This window comes from Daphnia pulicaria, chromosome 1, assembly GCF_021234035.1.
Source record: "Daphnia pulicaria isolate SC F1-1A chromosome 1, SC_F0-13Bv2, whole genome shotgun sequence".
Classification (NCBI taxonomy): Eukaryota; Metazoa; Arthropoda; class Branchiopoda; order Diplostraca; family Daphniidae; genus Daphnia; species Daphnia pulicaria.
The window spans coordinates 29,150,011-29,168,325 of record NC_060913.1 but is presented as its reverse complement, the minus strand read 5'-3'; the positions used below and the strand labels follow the sequence as shown (position 1 = coordinate 29,168,325).

Genomic DNA, 18,315 nt, shown 5'->3' with positions numbered 1-18,315 from the left:
GTTTCCCTTGTATAACCAGTCTTCTCCGAGCAGGCCTTCACGCTGGTAAACTCTTTTCCCTCTTATTATTCTGATATTGAATAGTCGCATTCGTGTACTTTTATGTTTAATCTCGTGTATTCAAATACAAACGTCATCCTCGTACAAGTCGTTGCGTCTCCATTTCTTACAAGTAAAGTAAGGCTGGAACGAGCCTTACAGTCAGCTGCAGTGTTACACGAATAAAGACTCTCCTTCATTGGTTTAGTGAGTGTGGCAAAGATGTAGTTTCTGGACGTGACATCTTTCAGATTCCATGCTTCAATTTGGGCGGTGTTGGTAACTTGCCCTCTGTCATTAGTTATCTGAAAGTTGACAAATGTTTTTTAGCATGATATGACAGTTTGTGTGAACACGTGTGTGTGAATCGAATAAGTCTGGGATTCGTACATGTGACATCATTAAACTGCAGGGTGTTGAGACAAAAAAAGTGTCAGGTTAACATATGTGTGAATCGAATAAGTCTGGGATTCGTATATGTGAGTGACTAGAATGAGTCTAAAGTTCTTGCATGTGTGTGAATCAAAATAAGTCTGGGATTCGTACATGTTTGAGAATATTAAATTGCATAGCCTTGAAATAAATGTGTGATCGAATTTATGTTTGGCTTGTACGATTACCTCTGTGGGGATTGTGTGTCCAACTCTTGCTTCCATGATTGAAAGTAAACCTAGTTGTTGAAGAATCATGCGAAGTTCGTAGCTCCACTCACGAAAGTTGCTTCCATCAAACTTAGGGACATGGCTGACATCTTTGAGATGATTTTCACTTACGTTGTTTGCCATCTTTCTAATCAGTCGATGCGTGAACCTGGGCCCATAACCTGTTGAGATTATTTATTAATCTATACAATAGAAAGAGGCAGCAATACAACTTACACGTTACACGTTATCAAAAGGCACACAGTGATGGTATACTTAGAGAAAAACAGTGACTGTACCGTCGTAGTGTCAGTGTGAGAGTGAGAGAGATCTGGGCTTTGCAGACGACTATATGCTTGATGTCAAGGGGAAGAGAGGATTGGGTTATGCAACACATGGGGTTCAGCAACTGGGATCTCGGGGTTGTAATATTAACTTCAACAGCACTGGCGTGCTCTGGCGTGCTCTGGTGTGAATTGGCGTGCTCTGGCGTGCACTGACGTGCTCTGGCGTGCATTGACGTGCTCTGGTGTGAATTGGCGTGCTCTGGCGTGCATTGGCGTGCTCTGGCGTGCATTGGCGTGCTCTGGCGTGCACTGGCGTGCTCTGGTGTGAATTGGCGTGCTCTGGCGTGCACTGGCGTGCACTGGCGTGCTCTGGCGTGCATTGACGTGCTCGTGCGTGCACTGGCGTGCGCTGGCGTGCACTGGGATTCTCTGGCGTGCACTGGCGTGCTCTGGCGTGCATTGACGTGCTTTTGCGTGCACTGGCGTGCTCTGTCATGCTCTGGCGTGCTCTGCTATGCAGAACTCAAGTGCTTGACAATAGAAATCCACTTTCCGACATTAGAACTCTAATAACTTGAATAATTTTTAAAAATTCAAGTGCTGTGATGTGCGTTTTTCTCAAACTTTCTGTTCATGATTTGCTCTATAAATTTATTGATTAAATAGACTTGAAATGGTGTATTGGACATTGATTTACACATACTGTAATTGAAAAATGGTTTTAACAAGTGAAAAAAATATTATAGCTACTTCAAGTGCTGAGCTGTTCTCTGCTGTGCTCTACCGTGCTTTGGCGTGCAATGGCGTGCAATGGCGTGCTCTTGCGTGCATTGAATTGCTCTGGCGTGCACTTGCGTGCTCTGGCGTGCACTTGCGTGCTCTGGCGTGCTCTGGCGTGCTTTGGCGTGCACTGGCGTGCTCTGGCGTGCATTGACGTGCTCTGGCGTGCACTGGCGTGCTCTGGCGTGCTCTGGTTTGAATTGGCGTGCTCTGGTGTGAATTGGCGTGCTCTGGCGTGCACTGGCGTGCTCTGGCGTGCACTGGCGTGCTCTGGCGTGCACTGGCGTGCTCTGGCGTGCACTGGCGTGCTCTTGCGTGCATTGGCGTGCTCTGGCGTGCATTGACGTACTCGTGCGTGCACTGGCGTGCTCTGGCGTGCACTGGCGTGCTCTGGCGTGCATTGACGTGCTCGTGCGTGCACTGGCGTGCTCGTGCGTGCACTGGCGTGCTCGTGCGTGCACTGGCGTGCTCGTGCGTGCACTGGCGTGCTCGTGCGTGCACTGGCGTGCTCTGGGGTGCACTGGCGTTCTCTGGCGTGCGCTTGCGTGCTCTGGCGTGCACTGGCGTGCTCTGGCGTGCATTGACGTGCTCTTGCGTGCACTGGCGTGCTCTTTCGTGCTCTAGCGTGCTCTGGCGTGCTCTGGCTTGCTCTGGCGTGCATTGACGTGCTCTGGCGTGCACTGGCGTGCACTGGCGTGCTCTGGCGTGCTCTGGCGTGCACTGGCGTGCTCTGGTGTGAATTGGCGTGCACTGGCGTGCACTGGCGTGCTCTGGCGTGCACTGGCGTGCTTTGGCGTGCTCTGGCGTGCTCTGGCGTGCATTAAATTGCTCTGGCGTGCACTGGCGTGTGCTATGACTTGGCAACGTCGCCCCCTTCCCCTCTTTCTGATCACAGAGTCAGTTGGTCTCGTCTCGTTGGTAGAGTGAATACAAGCCCGTATCGCTGTCGAATTCAGCCTCTTTCAGACTTCATTCTATGGCGCAGTTGATTGTGTTTTCGATCCTATTTCATTTTCCCTGCTCTCATCACTCGATCCCTCAGTGTTTTTGTTCAGTTTTATTTTGTTTCGTGTTGATTTCCCCGGCCCTTGGGGGCGCCCTTTGCTGCTAACCCCCCTCCTCCCAGCAACCAGCGTGGTTTGTGGGGGCCGCCATCTTGTTTTCCTTTGTCTCGTGTGGTGCATACGCTGTTCTTTTGTGGTCCTGCGAGTTATCTTATCCGCCGATCATAGTTGGGACTTTTGCACACATTCACCCACTGTTTTTCATATTTCATTTTTTTTTGTGATTCATTGTTGTGTTTTTGCCGAGGGGCCCACATGTTGCGTGCCCACCATTATTTTTTCCTTTCTATACGGTCCATGCAAATTTTCTGTGTATATTGAGGGGCCCACATGTTGCGTGCCCACCATTTTTTTTTCTCTGGCGTCGTTTCTCTCTTGGCCGTCTCTTTTGCTGAGAATCCATTTGTTTTTTCTTTATTGGCCGAAATTATTCCGCGTCCACCCATTCCACGCGGATTTCATCCCGCGGTTTAGTTTCTCCCACTATTCAGCCCCCTATCGTCATATATTTCCACATTGCCGTTCATTCTGTTTTTCTAGTGTGCTGTTTTCTTGATTCACACCCCCGTTTCGACCACTCATATTGCCAATTCAACCTCACACGCTCTCCCCATTCAATTCATTTTTTTTGTCTTTGACGTTCATCTGCGTGTTTTCAATTCTCCCACCCAACGTGGTTTCATTCCTCCATTCTTTTTCATTCCGCTGCCGTGTTCATCTTAAGCCGGTACCACCCTTCGTGCAGTGTTCAGTGATTCCCTCGTGTCGCCCAGGTCTTGGGTTAATCAGTGCCCCGCCATGCCTCCTAAGCCATTCAAGCCGTACGGCGTGCCACCTCCACTAGACATCGAGGAATTCAAAGACTCCTTCGAGATCTGGCACCAGCAGTGGAATATATTCCTTGCTCTGTCGACCATCAACACTGCACTTCCGCAACACGACCGACCAGAATATATTGCCAACATCTTGCTGTCCTGCCTCTCCAACGCGACGCTGAAGGCTGTGCTCACCATGGGTTTGGCGCCGCTTGAGCTAAAAGATGCAGACATCATTATTGGGAAGCTGCAGGAGAGGTGTAATGCTGGCCGCAATTGTCATGTGTGGCGACAGAAGTTCGCATCCCGCGTCCAGCGTGACACCGAATCGGCCGATTCTTGGCTCAGCGACTTGCGTGATCTCGCGCGCAAATGTGAATTCGAAAAAGATTGCTGTGCGGCCTGCCAGACAACGCGCATTTTGGGCCAAGTTGTCTTTGGCGTTTTCGACGACGAGGTCCGCCGCAAGCTACTGGAACAGGGCGCCACTTTAACCCTGGATATGGCGCTAACAACGCTCCGTACAGCTGAGGCCACCCGGCTTCAGGCGTCCACCATCAAAAGGGTGGTGCAGCCCCCGTCCACCAGCTGAAGACTCCGGCGGCCAAACCACCTATGGGCAAGCCGGCCATTCAACACCGGGATCAGCATCGCGGACGTCCAGCAGCTCGTTGGCATCCGCCTGGAACTAAGCCATATGGGTGTTGGAATTGCGGATCAGCCTCACGTCACGCTAAAGAAGATTGCCCCGCCTTCGGCAAGGAATGTCTTGGGTGCCACAAAACGGGCCACTTCCAGGCCGTATGTACCCAAGGCGGCAGTTCAACCCCGAAACCTGAGACGGCTGGCAGCATCACGATCCAGTCCATCATCCCTGATGACATGGTCGAGCTTGGTGTCGTCCCGGCTTCCAGCAACTCTTCTATTGTCATCCGTGTGCTCCCTGACTCCGGTGCGTCGATTGATGCGATCCCGGCCGCCATGTTCTGGAGCCACTTCAAGCACGTTCAACTAATTGATGGCGGACCAAACGCAGTCACGGCCACCGGGGCGGCTATTTCTTCACTTGGCCACTTCTCAGCCACGTTGTCATGGTCCGGCGGATCACTTCATCCCGTGACCACAACCATCCATGTCCTCCGGGACCTTCAACAGCCGGTGCTCTCAAAGGCGACACAAAAACAATTCGGCATGCTACCGGCTCAATACCCGCATTCCTGTGTGCTAGCTGCGGTTATGCCTCCGCTTTTGCCAGCTTCAACCCCAATGGATGACGTCATGGCTACATTGCGCGTTTTATGGCGGAGTGCCCTTTGATTTTCGATGGAGTGTGCCGGCCCATGCGTGGTCCTCCATACCACTTTCAACTAAAGGAGGGCGCAATCCCTTCTGCCATCCGTGGATCCCGTCCCATTGCAGTGCCTCTCATGCCAAGGGTCAAACAGGAGCTGGACTCGCTGGAAGACCAAGGTTTCATCAGCCAGGTGCCTGAGCCGACGTTGTGGGTCCACCCAATCGTTATTGTCCCAAAGGACGACGGCGGAATCCGCATATGCGGCGACTTTACGTCGCTCAACCGCTGCATCATCCGGCCCACCTTTGATTCCCCGACTCCGTTCCAGGCGGTCCGGACCATCCCGACGGGAATGAAATTCTTCACAGTTATTGACGCCCTCAAGGGCTATCACCAGGTGGAGCTGGATGAGGAGTCCAGTGCCATGACGACGTTCTCCACTCCGTTTGGCCGCTTCAAGTACAACCGTCTCCCGTTTGGCGTCTTGTTAGCCGGCGACGACTACGGCAGACGTCTCGCAAATATTTTCGACGATTTGCCGAACTGTCGCCGTGTAGTCGAGGATATCCTGGTTTTCTCTCCCACTTGGGAAGAACATGTGGACCTCGTCCGTCGCCTTTTCCGCCTCGCCGCTGATCACCAGATCGCCATTAACGTTCGCAAGGTTGTTTTTGCTCAACCGTCAGTGTTGTTCGGTGGCTACGTGGTAGGCGAGAGTGGCTTCCGACCCAGCCCGGATTTACTGAGGGCCATCCGTGAATTCCCGGCTCCCACTTGTGTTTCAGAGATGTGGGCCTTCCACGGGCTCTGCCGGCAGGTTGGGAATTTTTCGGACGACTTGGTTCCCGTTCTTCGCCCTCTGGTGCCTCTACTTCGAAAGGAGTTTGTATGGGAGTGGACGATGCAACACGAGAAGGACTTCAAAGCAGCCCGTGAGTCCCTATCTTCATCTTCCGAATTATCGTTTTATGACTCGGCTGCCCCAACCTCACTTCACGTCGATGCATCCCGCCTCCGGGGCCTCGGTTTCATCCTCCGACAACAAAAAGCCGATGGCAGCTGGAATGTCGTGCAGGCGGGATCACGTTTCCTATCTGATGCAGAGTCCCGGTACGCGATGATTGAGCTGGAGTGCCTGGCCGCGGCTTGGGCAATGCGCAAATGCCGCCAGTTTCTCGAAGGCCTGCCCTCCTTCCAGCTCGTTACAGATCATCGCCCTTTGATTCCGATCCTCAACGATTACCACCTGGACAAGCTGGATAATCCCAGAATTTTGCGCCTTCGCCTTTCCATGCAGCGCTACTCTTTTGTCGCTGTTTGGGTGCCTGGGAAGAACAACGTGATGGCGGATGCCCTGTCGCGCTCCCCGGTTGATCGTCCCTCCGAATCCGACGAGATCGCGTAGGGCCCGCAGTCGTTTTCAGCCCGCATCAGTTTACTAGATACGATGGAGGGATCCGACGACGCCAATCCTGACATTTTGCTGACCTCCGTAGCAGTGGCTACATCTGCCGATCCGATTATGCTGTCCCTCCGCCAAACGATCCTTGACGGATTCCCGAACGAGAAGTGTAATCTTCCCCTGGAGCTCCGTCCATTCTGGCAGGTGCGGAGCCAGCTGTCCGTTGACGACGTGGAGGGTCTCATCCTTGTAGGCCCCCGAGTAGTCATTCCGACTTCCTTGCGTCAGGAGATTATCAGGCGCTTACTTCAAATGCACCAAGGAGCCACTAAACTCCGTCAGCGCGCCCGTCTCTCAATCTACTGGCCCTCAATGGACAATGATATCGTCGTGGCCGCAAAGTCCTGTCCATCTTGCACAGAGCGTCTTCCATCACATCCGGCGGAGCCTCTCCTTCCCCATGCTCCGGCTTCCCGCCCATTCGAGTTTGTATTCGTCGATCTCGGTGCATACCACGGTCGTGATTTTTTAATTGTGGCAGATCAGTTCAGCGGTTGGCCTCAAGTCTTCCCGTTCCCAGACACCAACACGTCAACGCGACGGGTCATCGACGCCCTCCGTTCATTTTTCACGTGTGGAGCGGGAGCCCCGGTGAAACTGTGGTCGGATAAAGGCCCGCAGTTCAAGTCCGACGAATTTCTCGCCTTCCTTCGCGACTGGGATATTAGTAACGGCCGTTCATCGCCCCACCATCCCCAGTCCAATGGCTACGCGGAATCAGCCGTCAAATCGATGAAGAAGCTCATCGCAGGCTCTTGGTCATCAGTGTCGTTCGACCCGGACACGTTTGGCAAGGCTTTGCTTCTCTTCCGCAACGCGCCTATGTCGGGCGGAGCATCACCTTCGCAAATTGTTTTCAGCCGCCCAACGCGCGGTCTCCTTCCCGTACACAGGCGTTCATTTGCTCCGGAATGGCAGCAAGCCGCTGAGCTATTGGAAAAGCGTGCTCAACATGCAAAGGATCTTCAAATTCAGCACTTCAACCGTACCTCCCACCCCTGGTGATTGGCGACAGCGTTCTCATCCAAGACCACAAGTCAAAACGTTGGTCCACTCCTGGTGTCATCGTTGAGGTGGGGCCATTCCGGGATTACCTCGTCAAAACGCCAGCTGGTCGGCTGTTCCGCCGCAATCGGCGTTTTCTTCGTGTCATCTCCCCCCAAATTCCGCAGCCGCAACCTCCATCGAGCGCTTCAACTACGACTACCCCTTGCCAGCGGCCTGGTCCGGCTCCTCCGGCAGCGCCTCCATCCACTCTCCGTCGTTCGCGTCGCCTTGCCGCCAAGATCGCTTCTTAATTTAATATTATGTCTCTTGGTTTGTCTGTCTCTCTCGTCCGTTCTCCTTTGAGTCCATCCCCTCTTACTTCAGCTTTGACACCCGCTTTTTTCCTAATTCAGCAATTACCCCTTATCTTTTTTGGCTCCCCGTGTTTTGTCCCTGGGAATGTTTTTCTCGTCGTGGATGTTCCACATTACAATTCAGAAATTCTTTTCCATTTATGTGCGGGGAAAAAGACATGCTATGACTTGGCAACGTCGCCCCCTTCCCCTCCCTCTGATCACAGAGTCAGTTGGTCTCGTCTCGTTGGTAGAGTGAATACACGCCCGAATCGCTCTCGAATTCAGCCTCTTTCAGACTTCATTCTAGCGTGCTCTGGCGTGCACTCGCGTGCTCTGGCGTGCTCTGGCGTGCTCTGGCGTGCATTGACTTGCTCTGGCGTGCACTGGCGTGCTCTGGCGTGCACTGGCGTGCTCTGGCGTTCACTGGCGTGCACTGGCGTGCTCTGGCGTGCACTGGCGTGCTCTGGCGTGCATTGACGTGCGCTGGCGTGCACTGGCGTGCTCTGGCGTGCACTGGCGTGCTCTGGCGTGCTCTGGTGTTAATTGGCGTGCTCTGGCGTGCACTGGCGTGCTCTGGCGTGCATTGACGTGCTCTGGTGTGAATTGGCGTGCTCTGGCGTGAATTGGCGTGCTCTGGCGTGCACTGGCGTGCTCTGGTGTGAATTGGCGTGCTCTGGCGTGCATTGAATTGCTCTGGCGTGCACTGGCGTGCTCTGGCGTGCACTGGCGTGCTCTGGCGTTCACTGGCGTGCACTGGCGTGCTCTGGCGTGCACTGGCGTGCTCTGGCGTGCATTGACGTGCGCTGGCGTGCACTGGCGTGCTCTGGCGTGCACTGGCGTGCTCTGGCGTGCTCTGGTGTTAATTGGCGTGCTCTGGCGTGCTCTGGCGTGCTCTGGCGTGCATTGACGTGCTCTGGTGTGAATTGGCGTGCTCTGGCGTGCACTGGCGTAATCTGGCGTGCTCTGGCGTGCATTGACGTACTCGTGCGTGCACTGGCGTGCTCTGGCGTGCTCTGGCGTGCTCTGGCGTGCATTGACGTGCTCTTCCGTGCACTGGCGTGCTCTGGCGTGCAGTGGGATTCTCTGGCGTGCACTGGCGTGCTCTGGCGTACACTGACGTGCTCTTGCGTGCACTGGCGTGCTCTGTCGTGCTCTGGCGAGCTCTGCTATACAGAACTCAAGTGCTTGACAATAGAAATCCACTACCCGACAATAGAACTCAAATAACTTGAATAATTTTTAAAAATTCAAGTGCTGTGATGTGCATTTTTCTAAAACTTTTTGTTCATGAATTGCTCTATAAATTTATTGATTCAATAGACTTGAAATGGTGTATTGGACATTGATTCACACATCCTGTAATTAAAAATAGTTTTCAAAGTGAAAGAAAAATTATAGCAACTTCAAGTGCTGCGCTGTTCTCTGCTGTGCTCTACCATAATCTGGCGTGCACTGGCGTGCTCTGGCGTGCTCTGGCGTGCTCTGGCGTGCTCTGGCGTGCATTGACTTGCTCTGGCGTGCACTGGAGTGCTCTGGCGTGCATTGAATTGCTCTGGCGTGCTCTGGCGTGCTCTGGCGTGCACTGACGTGCTCTGGTGTGAATTGGCGTGCACTGGCGTGCACTGGCGTGCTTTGGCATGCTCTGGCGTGAACTGGCGGGCATTGAATTGCTCTGGCTTGCACTGGCGTGCTCTGGCGTGGATTGACTTGCTCTGGCGTGCACTTGCGTGCTCTGGCGTGCACTGGCGTGCTCTGGCGTGCATTGACGTGCTCTTGCGTGCACTGGCGTGCTCTAGCGTGCTCTGGTGTGAATTGGCGTGCACTGGCATGCTCTGGTGTGAATCGGCGTGCTCTGGCGTGCATTGAATTGCTCTGGCGTGCACTGGCGTGCTCTGGCGTGCACTGGCGTGCTCTGGCGTGCACTGGCGTGCACTGGCGTGCTCTGGCGTGCACTGGCGTGCTCTGGCGTGCATTGACGTGCTCTGGCGTGCACTGGCGTGCTCTGGTGTGCACTGGCGTGCTCTGGCGTGCTCTGGTGTGAATTGGCGTGCACTGGCGAGCACTTGCGTGCACTGGCGTGCACTGGCGTGCTTTGGCGTGCTCTGCCGTGAAATGGCGTGCTCTGGCGTGCATTGAATTGCTCTGGCGTGCACTGGCGTGCTCTGGCGTGCACTCGCGTGCTCTGGCGTGCTCTGGCGTGCTCTGGCGTGCTCTGGCGTGCATTGACTTGCTCTGGCGTGCACTGGCGTACTCTGGCGTGCACTGGCGTGCTCTGGTGTGAATTGGCGTACACTGAATTGCACTGGCGTGCTCTGGCGTGCTCTGGCGTGCTTTGGCGTGCACTGGAGTGCTCTGGCGTGCACTGGCGTGCTCTGGCGTGCATTGACGTGCTCTTGCGTGCACTGGCGTGCTCTAGCGTGCTCTGGTGTGAATTGGCGTGCTCTAGCGTGCACTGGCGTGCTCTGGTGTGAATTGGCGTGCTCTGGCGTGCATTGAGTTGCTCTGGCGTGCACTGGCGTGCTCTGGCGTGCACTGGCGTGCACTGGCGTGCTCTGGCGTGCACTGGCGTGCTCTGGCGTGCATTGACGTGCTCTGGCGTGCACTGGCGTGCACTGGCGTGCACTGGCGTGCTCTGGCGTGCTCTGGTGTTAATTGGCGTGCTCTGGCGTGCACTGGCGTGCTCTGGCGTGCATTGACGTGCTCTGGTGTGAATTGGCGTGCTCTGGCGTGCACTGACGTGCTCTGGCGTGCTCTGGCGTGCTCTGGTTTGCACTGGCGTGCATTGACGTACTCGTGCGTGCACTGGCGTGCTCTGGCGTGCTCTGGCGTGCTCTGGCGTACATTGACGTGCTATTCCGTGCAGTGGCGTGCTCTGGCGTGCACTGGGATTCTCTGGCGTGCACTGGCGTGCTCTGGCGTGCACTGACGTGCTCTTGCGTGCACTGGCGTGCTCTGGCGTGCACTGACGTGCTCTTGCGTGCACTGGCGTGCTCTGTCGTGCTCTGTCGTGCTCTGCTATGCAGAACTCAAGTGCTTGACAATAGAAATCCACTACCCGACAAATAGAACTCAAATAACTTGAATAATTTTTAAAAATCAAGTGCTGTGATGTGCATTTTTCTCAAACTTTTTGTTCATGATTGGCTCTATAAATTTATTGATTAAATAGACTTGAAATGGTGTATTGGACATTGATTTACACATCCTGTAATTAAAAAATGATTTTAACAAGTGCAAAAAATATCATAGCAACTTCAAGTGCTGAGCTGTTTTCTGCTGTGCTTTACCGTACTCTGGCGTGCACTGAAGTGCTCTGGCGTGCTCTGGCGTGCTCTGGCGTGCATTGACTTGCTCTGGCGTGCACTGGAGTGCTCTGGCGTGCATTGAATTGCTCTGGCGTGCTCTGGCGTGCTCTGGCGTGCACTGGCGTGCTCTGGTTTGAATTGGCGTGCACTGGCGTGCACTTGCGTGCTCTGGCGTGCACTGGCGTGCTTTGGCATGCTCTGGCGTGCATTGAATTGCACTGGCGTGCACTGGCGTGCTCTGGCGTGGATTGACTTGCTCTGGCGTGCACTGGAGTGCTCTGGCGTGCACTGGCGTGCTCTGGCGTGCATTGACGTGCTCTTGCGTGCACTGGCGTGCTCTGGCGTGCTCTGGCGTGCACTGGTGTGAACTGGCGTGCTCTGGCGTGCACTGGCGTGCTCTGGTATGAATTGGCGTGCTCTGGCGTGCATTGAATTGCTCTGGCGTGCACTGGCGTGCACTGGCGTGCTCTGGCGTGCACTGGCGTGCTCTGGCGTAAACTGGCGTGCTCTTGCGTGCACTGGCGTGCTCTTGCGTACATTGACGTGCTCTGGCGTGCATTGGTGTGCTCTGACGTGCTCTGGCGTGCACTGGCGTGCTCTGGCGTGCATTTACGTTCATTGACGTACTCGTGCGTGCACTGGCGTGCTCTGGCGTCCTCTGGCGTACACTGTCGTGCTCTGGTGTGAATTGGCGTGATCTGGCGTGCACTGGCGTGCTCTGGTGTGAATTGGCGTGCTCTGGCGTGCACTGGCGTGCACTGGCGTGCTCTGGTGTGAATTGGCGTGCACTGGCGTGCACTTGCGTGCCCTGGCGTGCACTGGCGTGCTTTAGCGTGCTCTGCCGTGCTCTGGCGTGCATTGAATTGCTCTGGCGTGCTTTGGCGTACACTGGCGTGCTCTGGCGTGCACTGGCGTGCACTGGCGTGCTCTGGCGTGCATTGACGTGCTCTTGCGTGCACTGGCGTGCTCTGGCGTGCTCTGGCGTGCTCTGGCGTGCACTGGCGTGCTCTGGTGTGAATTGGCGTGCTCTGGCGTGCACTGGCGTGCTCTGGCGTGCACTGGCGTGCTCTGGCGTGCAGTGGCGTGCTCTGGCGTGCAGTGGCGTGCTCTTGCGTGCACTGGCGTGCTCTGGCTTGCATTGACTTGCTCTGGCATGCACTGGCGTGCTCTGGCGTGCACTGGCGTGATCTGGCTTGCACTGGCGTTCTCTGGTGTGAATTGGCGTACACTGGCGTGCACTGGCGTGCTCTGGCGTGCACTGGCGTGCTTTGGCGTGCACTGGAGTGCTCTGGCGTGCTCTGGTGTGAATTGGCGTGCTCTGGCGTGCTCTGGCGTGCTCTGGTGTGAATTGGCGTGCTCTGGCGTGCATTGAATTGCTCTGGCGTAAACTGGCGTCCTCTGGCGTGCATTGACGTGCTTTGGCGTGCACTGGCGTGCTCTGGCGTGCTCTGGTGTGAATTGGCGTGCTCTGGCGTGCACTGGCGTGCTCTGGCGTGCATTGACGTGCTCTGGTGTGAATTGGCGTGCTCTGGTGTGCACTGGCGTGCTCTGGCGTTCACTGGCGTGCATTGACGTACTCGTGCGTGCTCTGGTGTGAATTGGCGTGCTCTGGCGTGCACTGGCGTTCTCTGGTGTGAATTGGCGTGCTCTTGCGTGCACTGGCGTACTCTGGCGTGCATTGACGTGCTCTGACGTGCATTGGCGTGCTCTGACGTGCTCTGGCGTGCACTGGCGTGCTCTGGCGTGCATTGACGTTCATTGACGTTTTCGTGCGTGCACTGGCGTGCTCTGGCGTGCTCTGTTGTGCACTGGCGTTTTCTGGCGTGCTCTGTTGTGCACTGGCGTGCTCTGGCGTGCATTGACGTTCATTGACGTACTCGTGCGTGCACTGGCGTGCTCTGGCGTGCACTGGCGTGCTCTGGCGTGCTCTGGCATGCATTGAATTGCTCTGTCGTGCACTAGCGTGCTCTGGCGTGCACTGGCGTGCTCTGGCGTGCTTTGGCGTGCTCTGGCGTGTTCTGGCGTGCATTGACTTGCTCTGGCGTGCACTGGCGTGCTCTGGCGTGCTCTGGCGTGCTCTGGCGTGCTCTGGCGTGCGTTGGCGTGCACTGGAGTGCTCTGGCGTGCACTGGCGTGCTCTGGCGTGCATTGACGTGCTCTTGCGTGCACTGGCGTGCTCTAACGTGCTCATGCGTGCTCTGGTGTGAATTGGCGTGCTCTGGCGTGCTCTGGTGTGAATTGGCGTGCTCTGGCGTGCATTGAATTGCTCTGGCGTGCACTGGCGTGCTCTGGCGTGCACTGGCGTGCTCTGGCGTGCACTGGCGTGCTCTGGCGTGCACTGGCGTGCTCTGGCGTGCACTGGCGTGCTCTGGCGTGCACTGGCGTGCTCTGGCGTGCACTGGCGTGCTCTGGCGTGCACTGGCGTTCACTGGCGTGCTCTGGCGTGCATTGGCGTGCTCTGGCGTGCACTGGCGTGCTCTGGCGTGCTCTGGTGTGAATTGAAGAAATGGATTAAATAGACTTGAAATGGTGTATTGGGCATTGATTAACACATACTGTAATTAAAAAATGGTTTTAACAAGTGAAAAAAATATTATTGCAACTTCAAGTGCTGAGGTGTTCTCTGCTGTGCTCTACCGTGCTCTGGCGTGCACGTGCGTGCTCTGGCGTGCTCTGGCGTGCTCTGGCTTGCTCTGGCGTGCATTGACGTGCTCTGGCGTGCACTGGCGTGCACTGGCGTGCACTGGCGTGCACTGGCGTGCTCTGGCGTGCTCTGGCGTGCACTGGCGTGCTCTGGTGTGAATTGGCGTGCACTGCCGTGCATTGACTTGCTCTGGCGTGCACTGGAGTGCTCTGGCGTGCACTGGCATGCTCTGGTGTGAATTGGCGTGCTCTGGCGTGCACTGGCGTGCACTGGCGTGCTCTGGTGTGAATTGGCGTGTACTGGCGTGCATTGACTTGCTCTGGCATGCACTGGAGTGCTCTGGCGTGCACTGGCGTGCTCTGGCGTGCACTGGCATGCTCTGGTGTGAATTGGCGTGCTCTGGCGTGCTCTGGTGTGAATTGGCGTGCTCTGGCGTGCATTGAATTGCTCTGGCGTAAACTGGCGTCCTCTGGCGTGCATTGACGTGCTCTGGCGTGCTCTGGCGTGCATTGACGTGCTCTGGGGTAAATTGGCGTGCTCTGGTGTGCACTGGTGTGCTATGGCGTTCACTGGCGTGCTTTGACGTACTCGTGCGTGCACTGGCGTGCTCTGGCGTGCTCTGGCGTGCACTGGTGTGAACTGGCGTGCTCTGGCGTGCACTGGCGTGCTCTGGTGTGAATTGGCGTGCTCTGGCGTGCATTGAATTGCTCTGGCGTGCACTGGCGTGCACTGGCGTGCTCTGGCGTGCACTGGCTTGCTTTGGCGTAAACTGGCGTGCTCTTGCGTGCACTGGCGTACTCTGGCGTGCATTGACGTGCTCTGGCGTTTATTGGCGTGCTCTGACGTGCTCTGGCGTGCACTGGTGTGCTCTGGCGTGCATTGACGTTCATTGACGTACTCGTGCGTGCACTGGCGTGCTCTGGCGTGCTCTGGCGTGTTACTGGCGTGCTCTGGTGTGAATTGGCGTGCTCTGGCGTGCACTGGCGTGCTCTGGTGTGAATTGGCGTTCTCTGGCGTGCACTGGCGTGCTCTGGCGTGAACTGGCGTGCTCTGGCGTGAACTGGCGTGCTCTTGCGTGCACTGGCGTGCTCTGGCGTGCATTGACGTGCTCTGGCGTGCACTGGCGTGCTCTGACGTGCTCTGGCGTGCACTGGCGTGCTCTGGCGTGCACTGGCGTGCTCTGGCGTGCATTGACGTGCTCTTGCGTGCACTGGCGTGCTCTGCTATGCAGAACTCAAGTGCTTGACAATAGAAATCCACTACCCGACAATAGAACTCAAATAACTTGAATAATTTTTAAAAATTCAAGTGCTGTGATGTGCGTTTTTCTCAAACTTTTTGTTCATGATTTGCTCTATAAATTTATTGATTAAATAGACTTGAAATGGTGTATTGGACATTAATTTACACATACTGTAATTAAAAAATGGTTTTAACAAGTGAAAAAAATATTATAGCAACTTCAAGTGCTGAGCTGTTCTCTGCTGTTCTCTACCGTGCTCTGGCGTGCAATGGCGTGCTCTGGCGTGCTCTGGCGTGCTCTGGCTTGCTCTGGCGTGCATTGACGTGCTCTGGCGTGCACTGGCGTGCTCTGGCGTGCTCTGGTATGAATTGGCGTGCACTGGCGTGCACTGGCGTGCACTGGCGTGCACTGGCGTGCACTGGCGTGCTCTGGCGTGCACTGGTGTGAACTGGCTTGCTCTGGCGTGCACTGGCGTGCTCTGGTATGAATTGGCGTGCTCTGGCGTGCATTGAATTGCTCTGGCGTGCACTGGCGTGCACTGGCGTGCTCTGGCGTGCACTGGCGTGCTCTGGCGTAAACTGGCGTGCTCTTGCGTGCACTGGCGTGCTCTTGCGTACATTGACGTGCTCTGGCGTGCATTGGCGTGCTCTGACGTGCTCTGGCGTGCACTGGCGTGCTCTGGCGTGCATTTACGTTCATTGACGTACTCGTGCGTGCACTGGCGTGCTCTGGCGTCCTCTGGCGTACACTGGCGTGCTCTGGTGTGAATTGGCGTGATCTGGCGTGCACTGGCGTGGTCTGCTGTGAATTGGCGTGCTCTGGCGTGCACTGGCGTGCACTGGCGTGCTCTGGTGTGAATTGGCGTGCACTGGCGTGCACTTGCGTGCCCTGGCGTGCACTGGCGTGCTTTAGCGTGCTCTGCCGTGCTCTGGCGTGCATTGAATTGCTCTGGCGTGCTTTGGCGTACACTGGCGTGCTCTGGCGTGCACTGGCGTGCACTGGCGTGCTCTGGCGTGCACTGGCGTGCTCTGGCGTGCATTGACGTGCTCTTGCGTGCACTGGCGTGCTCTGGCGTGCTCTGGCGTGCTCTGGCGTGCTCTGGCGTGCACTGGCGTGCTCTGGTGTGAATTGGCGTGCTCTGGCGTGCACTGGCGTGCTCTGGCGTGCACTGGCGTGCTCTGGCGTGCAGTGGCGTGCTCTGGCGTGCAGTGGCGTGCTCTTGCGTGCACTGGCGTGCTCTGGCTTGCATTGACTTGCTCTGGCATGCACTGGCGTGCTCTGGCGTGCACTGGCGTGATCTGGCGTGCCCTGGCGTTCTCTGGTGTGAATTGGCGTACACTGGCGTGCACTGGCGTGCTCTGGCGTGCACTGGCGTGCTTTGGCGTGCACTGGAGTGCTCTGGTGTGCTCTGGTGTGAATTGGCGTGCTCTGGCGTGCTCTGGCGTGCTCTGGTGTGAATTGGCGTGCTCTGGCGTGCATTGAATTGCTCTGGCGTAAACTGGCGTCCTCTGGCGTGCATTGACGTGCTTTGGCGTGCACTGGCGTGCTCTGGTGTGCTCTGGTGTGAATTGGCGTGCTCTGGCGTGCACTGGCGTGCTCTGGCGTGCATTGACGTGCTCTGGTGTGAATTGGCGTGCTCTGGTGTGCACTGGCGTGCTCTGGCGTTCACTGGCGTGCATTGACGTACTCGTGCGTGCTCTGGTGTGAATTGGCGTGCTCTGGCGTGCACTAGCGTGCTCTTGTGTGAATTGGCGTGCTCTTGCGTGCACTGGCGTACTCTGGCGTGCATTGACGTGCTCTGACGTGCATTGGCGTGCTCTGACGTGCTCTGGCGTGCACTGGCGTGCTCTGGCGTGCATTGACGTTCATTGACGTACTCGTGCGTGCACTGGCGTGCTCTGGCGTGCTCTGTTGTGCACTGGCGTGCTCTGGCGTGCTCTGTTGTGCACTGGCGTGCTCTGGCGTGCATTGACGTTCATTGACGTACTCGTGCGTGCACTGGCGTGCTCTGGCGTGCACTGGCGTGCTCTGGCGTGCTCTGGCATGCATTGAATTGCTCTGTCGTGCACTAGCGTGCTCTGGCGTGCACTGGCGTGCACTGGCGTGCTCTGGCGTGCTCTGGCGTGCTCTGGCGTGCATTGACTTGCTCTGGCGTGCACTGGCGTGCTCTGGCGTGCTCTGGCGTGCTCTGGCGTGCTCTGGCGTGCTTTGGCGTGCACTGGAGTGCTCTGGCGTGCACTGGCGTGCTCTGGCGTGCATTGACGTGCTCTTGCGTGCACTGGCGTGCTCTAACGTGCTCATGCGTGCTCTGGTGTGAATTGGCGTGCTCTGGCGTGCTCTGGTGTGAATTGGCGTGCTCTGGCGTGCATTGAATTGCTCTGGCGTGCACTGGCGTCCTCTGGCGTGCATTGACGTGCTCTGGCGTGCTCTGGCGTGCACTGGCGTGCTCTGGTGTGAATTGGCGTGCTCTGGCGTGCATTGAATTGCTCTGGCTTGCACTGGCGTGCACTGGCGTGCTCTGGCGTGCACTGGCGTGCTCTGGCGTAAACTGGCGTGCTCTTGCGTGCACTGGCGTACTCTGGCGTGCATTGACGTGCTCTGGCGTGCATTGGCGTGCTCTGACGTGCTCTGGCGTGCACTGGTGTGCTCTGGCGTGCATTGACGTTCATTGACGTACTCGTGCGTGCACTGGCGTGCTCTGGCGTGCTCTGGCGTGCTCTGGCGTGCACTGGCGTGCTCTGGTGTGAATTGGCGTGCTCTGGCGTGCACTGGCGTGCTCTGGTGTGAATTGGCGTGCTCTGGCGTGAACTGGCGTGCTCTTGCGTTCACTGGCGTGCTCTGGCGTGCATTGACGTGCTCTGGCGTGCACTGGCGTGCTCTGACGTGCTCTGGCGTGCACTGGCGTGCTCTGGCGTGCACTGGCGTGCTCTGGCGTGCACTGGCGTGCTCTGGCGTGCACTGGCGTGCTCTGGCGTGCATTGACGTGCTCTTGCGTGCACTGGCGTGCTCTGCTATGCAGAACTCAAGTGCTTGACAATAGAAATTTACTACCCGACAATAGAACTCAAATAACTTGAATAATTTTTAAAAATTCAAGTTCTGTGATGTGCGTTTTTCTCAAACTTTTTGTTCATGATTTGCTCTATAAATTTATTGATTAAATAGACTTGAAATGGTGTATTGGACATTAATTTACACATACTGTAATTAAAAAATGGTTTTAACAAGTGAAAAAAATATTATAGCAACTTCAAGTGCTGAGCTGTTCTCTGCTGTTCTCTACCGTGCTCTGGCGTGCAATGGCGTGCTCTGGCGTGCTCTGGCGTGCTCTGGCTTGCTCTGGCGTGCATTGACGTGCTCTGGCGTGCACTGGCGTGCTCTGGCGTGCTCTGGTATGA

The 18,315-nt window shown here is 56.3% G+C and overlaps 1 long non-coding RNA gene across 1 annotated transcript; it reads right to left on the bottom strand.

The window, feature by feature from the left end:
- Positions 1–207: 207 nt before the first annotated feature.
- Positions 208–984, bottom strand: LOC124338491. The gene is made up of 3 exons (XR_006917855.1): positions 918–984; positions 660–862; positions 208–344 (listed from the first exon to the last, which is right to left on the bottom strand). It is a non-coding gene; the product is annotated as an uncharacterized LOC124338491 (long non-coding RNA).
- Positions 985–18,315: the final 17,331 nt, after the last annotated feature.